General features: G+C 48.6%; 1 long non-coding RNA gene across 1 annotated transcript; it reads left to right on the top strand.

Annotated features, from left to right (window-relative positions):
* The first annotated feature begins 1,087 nt into the window (after positions 1-1,087).
* Positions 1,088-1,526, top strand: LOC130221025 (uncharacterized). The gene is made up of 2 exons (XR_008836250.1): positions 1,088-1,138; positions 1,314-1,526. It is a non-coding gene; the product is annotated as an uncharacterized LOC130221025 (long non-coding RNA).
* Positions 1,527-5,635: the final 4,109 nt, after the last annotated feature.

Genomic DNA, 5,635 nt, shown 5'->3' with positions numbered 1-5,635 from the left:
TGTGTGTGTGTGTGTGTGTGTGTGTGTGTGTGTGTGTGTGTGTGTGTGTGTGTGTATGTGTGTGTGTGTGTGTTTGTGTGTTTGTGTGTGTGTGTGTGTGTGTGTGTATGTATGTATATATGTATATATATATATATATATATATATATATATATATATATATATATATATATATATGTATGTATATATATATATATATATATATATATATATATATATATATATATATATATATATATATATATATATATATATATATATATATACACTACCTGACAAAAGTCTTGTCTTCGATCCCAGTTGTAAGAGCAACAAATAATAACTTGACTTCTAATCGACCATTTGGAATAGTGACAGAAAATTGACAGAAGGTAGATTTTTAGGTAGATCTGTTGAACTGCATGCCAATCATCACAAATATTGCAGAAGACCTATTGGAACCCATATGTATCCAAAATATTCTCATAGAAATCAGTCAAGTTTGGTGAAGGAAAAATCATGGTTTGGGGTTACATTCAGTATGGGGGCATGCGAGAGATCTGCAGAGTGGATGGCAACATCAACAGTCTGAGGTATCAAGAAGCAAAGAAGGTTAAAGAAGGAAAGAAGCAAAGAAGGTCAAGGTGCTCCAGGACTGGCCAGCCCAGTCACTAGAAATGAACATTATTGAGCATGATCTGGGGTAAGATGAAGAAGCAGGCATTGAAGATGAATTCAAATAATCTTGATGAACTCTGGGAGTCCTGCAAGAGCACTTTCTTTGCCATTCCAGATGACTTTATTAATAAGTTATTTGAGTCATTGCAGAGATGTATGGATGCAGTCCTACAAGCTCCAATTTTCCACTGCACCATGACTTTATATTTTATACTGTACATTATTTCTGTTAAGTGACAAAACTTTTGTATGAGCAAAGTCAGACCTTACTGTCCTAATTAAATAAATAAAAACCAAGGTCTGATCATGTTTTATTTTGGTAAAATAAGCGCAATCAAGAAGCCTTTGCCTTCTGATACCAAATGAAAAACTAGAAGTCAAGTTATTATTTGTTGTTCCTAAAAAAGGTAGTATACATACATATTGTCACGGATTGGCCAGGCTCTTCCACCAGCCTCACGCAAAGATCACCATCACCTGAGTATTAACCACACACAGCTGCACCCAATCACTTAGTCACTATATAAGCACACACCTCACTTCACTCAGTGTCCGGTCTCGTTCCTACGAAGCGGACTCTGAGTGAAACACCTCCTGGTAATCACTAGCATTTCAACCTCAATATATTGTACTTATCTGCTCTTTGTCTCTCCTAGTTTGTCCAGTGTTCCCGGTGTCCTGTCTGCCTTGTGTTTGTCATCAGTCTGTCTTCCCCGCAAGCCCTCTGGTGTGTGCATTCGGTCTCCCTCTGTATCAGTCATCCAGCCTGCCACCAAGGATCACCCGAACAACCAGACTCCACTCACTTCTCCTCCGTTCTCCTTGTGTGCTCAGTTGTTGTTTAATAAACATCGTTGATAATTCACTCACCTCCTTTGTCCGTCTGCTTCCCATAACAGAAGACCGGACCTCTACAATCAACAGCATGAGCACTCACGATCCCATTCAAGAGTTGGTGGACTCATTGAAGAGAGTTTTATTACCATCTACTCCACTTCCCGAAGCACCACCAGCACCGAGCACTTCTTCACCGTCCACCCACTCATCCAGTCCCATGGCTCGACCAGCGCCCTACTCTGGCGGGGCGGAGGAGTGCAATGGATTTCTTTTGCAATGTTCTCTCATATTCACCATGCAACCTGAGTTATATCCCACAGATCGGTCCAAAATCGCATTCATCATCTCCCTTCTCTCTGGATCGGCTCTTCGGTGGGCAGAAACCATTTGGCAACAGTCTGGGCCGGTAACCAGCTCCATTCAAGCATTCACCAAGTACTTTAAGGAGGTTTTTGGTCGCGCAGATGCAGAAGTAGCAGCTGGAGAACAGTTATACCATCTCAAACAGGGAGCCATGTCCACTCAGGATTATGCGCTCCGGTTCCGTACTCTGGCTGCTGCTAGCGGATGGAATGAGCGATCTCTCCTCACCACCTACCGGCTTGGACTGGAGCCCAGCCTCCGACTACAGCTAGCAGCCCTCGACGATACCTTGGGGTTGGAGAAATTCATCCAACTATCCCTCCGCTGTTCCGATCGTCTGAGGGTATACCAGCACGATCTTCCACCTGTTCCCCAAGCACTCCTCCGTTCGCCAGAGCCAGCAGTCCCTCCAGAACCTGAACCAATGATCGTGGAATCTGGTAGACTCACCATCACTGAGCGACAGAGGAGGCTGACCCGGGGTCTATGTATGTACTGTGGTGCCGAAGGACATGTCAGGCTGGACTGTCCCATTCGTCCAGCACGTCCCTTGGTGAGTGTATTCAGTTCCCCTATTGAAAAAATGCATCCTCTCACCACCGATGTCCAGTTAACTACCCCTTCTGTATCTGTTTCAGTCACGGCCCTCATCGACTCCGGGTCAGCTGGAAATTTCATCTCGTACGCCCTCTGTCGCCAGCTCCATCTTAACACCGAAGCCTCGACGCACGTCTACCAGATCCAACCCATAACCAACGCAATCCGTTCCCAGGCACGTATCCATCGCAAATGTGAACCTATCTATCTCCAAGTGGGATTGCTCCACAAGGAGGAGATCCAATTTCTGGTTCTGGAGGGTGCATCCATGGACATCATTCTAGGGCGCCCGTGGCTGGTGAAGCACGATCCCATCCTCTCTTGGGGCACAGGAGAAATAAAGAAATGGGGTGAAGACTGCAAAACCAGATGTTTTCCCGACCTACCTGTTCAACTTCAGAAACCACTTACCATCTATGTCACGTCTGTCGAAAGTCCAGTCAATAAACAATCCATTCAAATCCCGAAGATCTACTCCACATATGAAGACGTTTTTTGCCCCAAGAGAGCTTCCCAGCTACCTCCACATCGGCCATGGGACTGCGCCATAGACCTGCTGCCAGACGCTCCTATGCCCAAAGGTAGGATCTACCCGTTGTCCCTTCCGGAAACTAAGGCCATGGAGGAGTATATTCAGGAAGCACTGAGTCAGGGGTATATCCGCCAGTCCACGTCACCCGCTGCCTCAAGCTTTTTCTTTGTGGCCAAGAAGGATGGAGGGCTGCGTCCTTGTATCGATTACCGAGTTCTGAATCAAGGAACAATTAAGTTCCGGTATCCCCTTCCTCTCGTCCCTGCGGCCCTGGAACAACTCCGATCCGCCAAGATATTCACGAAGTTGGACCTCCGCAGCGCCTACAATCTGGTCAGAATACGTGAGGGGGACGAGTGGAAGACTGCGTTTGTGACCCCTACAGGGCACTACGAATACCTGGTCATGCCCTATGGTCTGGTCAACGCCCCCTCCGTATTCCAGAACTTCATTCACGAAGTCCTCCGGGAGTTCCTCCATATCTCCGTCATAGTCTACATTGATGACATCCTGATTTACTCCCGGAGTGAGGCCGAACACCGCCACCACGTTGCGGAGGTCCTACAAACCCTCAGAGACCATCAATTGTACCTCAAGGCTGAAAAATGCTCCTTCCACCTACCATCTGTTCAGTTCTTGGGGTACATTATTGATCAGAAAGGGGTTCGCATGGACGAGGGGAAGGTCACTGCCGTTGTCTCCTGGCCACAACCAACAACTATTAAAGAACTCCAACGATTTCTAGGGTTTGCCAATTTCTATAGACGATTCATCCACAACTACAGTCTCATTACCGCTCCGCTGACCAACCTACTCAAAAATCACCCCAAGAAACTCTCCTGGCCTCCCGAAGCCGATGCAGCCTTCCAAACCCTCAAACAATCATTCACTCAAGCTCCACTCCTGACTCACCCAGATCCTGAAATCCCGTTCGTGGTCGAGGTAGATGCCTCGACAACTGGAGTTGGAGCCATCCTGTCACAACATCAAGGTACACCAGCATTACTCCATCCATGCGCCTATTTCTCAAGGAAGCTCAGCCCGGCGGAGAGAAACTATGACATCGGAAATCGGGAGCTATTAGCCATCAAGCTTGCCCTGGAAGAATGGCGACACTGGCTGGAGGGAGCTAAACATCCTTTCCAGGTGATTACAGACCATAAGAACCTCCAGTACCTCAAAGAAGCCAAAAGACTCTGTCCTCGTCAGGCCCGATGGTCCCTGTTCTTCTCCCGATTCCAATTCTCAATATCTTACCGACCTGGGTCAAAGAACATCCGAGCGGACGCACTGTCCCGTATTTATGATCAGCCGGAACTCATGGAGACCCCAGCCAGAATCCTCCCAGAACAGATCACGGTCTGTCCCATCACCTGGTCCGCTCCTACAGTCGTCGCCACTCCCGAATCCAGGACTCCGCCGGGCTGTCCCCCCAATCGTCGCTTCATTCCTGAAAACCAACGGGTAGATCTGATCCATTCCACCCATACATCTTTGGGCACAGGACATCCCGGGACCAACAACACCCTCTCGCTGCTATCCCAACGCTTTTGGTGGCCGCACATGGCGAGGGATGTGAGGAGATACGTTCAAGGCTGTAGAGAGTGCGCTATGTCGAAGAGTCCTCGCCATCTACCTGCAGGTAAACTCCATCCCTTGCCCATCCCAAACCGCCCCTGGTCACACCTAGGAGTTGACTTTATGACAGATCTCCCATCATCTGAAGGTAATACCTGCATTTTAGTCATTGTCGATCGATTTTCCAAATTCTGCCGTCTGATTCCCTTGAAGGGTCTGCCCACAGCCCTGGAAACCGCAGAAACCTTATTCAACCATGTCTTCCGATGCTTTGGATTGCCTGAGGACATAGTCTCGGACAGAGGACCCCAGTTCATCTCCAGACTATGGAAAGCCTTCTTCAGACTCCTAGGTGTGACCGTCAGCCTCTCGTCTGGCTATCATCCACAGACCAACGGCCAGACAGAGAGGAAAATCCAAGAAGTGGGGCGGTTCCTCAGAACATTCTGTCACGGTCATCAAAACTCCTGGAGCCAGTTTCTGGGCTGGGCGGAATACGCCCAGAATTCCCTGCGGCAACCTACCACCGGACTTACGCCATTCCAGTGTATTCTGGGCTTCCAACCTCCACTCTTTCCCTGGGATGGCGAACCTTCTGATGTCCCCGCAGTGGATTACTGGTTCCGGGAGAGCGAGAGGGTCTGGGACGATGCTCATCACCATCTCCAGAGGGCAGTTCGCAGAGCCAAGGAGGTCTCCGACAAGAGGAGGATCCCAGGTCCAAGCTATGCGCCGGGGCAGAAAGTTTGGCTCTCCACCAGAGACATCCGCTTGCGACTGCCCTCCCGAAAACTTAGTCCCAGATTTGTTGGTCCCTTCACCATCCTGGAGCAGGTCAACCCCGTCACATTTAAGTTACAGTTACCACCACAATATAGGATCCACCCCACATTCCACGTGTCACTCCTCAAACCCTTTCACGACCCTCTGATTCCTTCCACAGAGCCTGGCCATGAAGAGGAACCTCCTCCCCCACTGATGTCGGAAGTCGGATCCATTTACAAGATCAAGGACCTTCTACGGTCCCGACGTCGTGGTGGTCAGCTGGAATATCTTGTCGACTGGGAGGGA

This window comes from Danio aesculapii, chromosome 3 (assembly GCF_903798145.1).
Source record: "Danio aesculapii chromosome 3, fDanAes4.1, whole genome shotgun sequence".
Lineage (NCBI taxonomy): Eukaryota > Metazoa > Chordata > Actinopteri > Cypriniformes > Danionidae > Danio > Danio aesculapii.
This window is presented reverse-complemented; position numbering and strand designations above follow the sequence as displayed.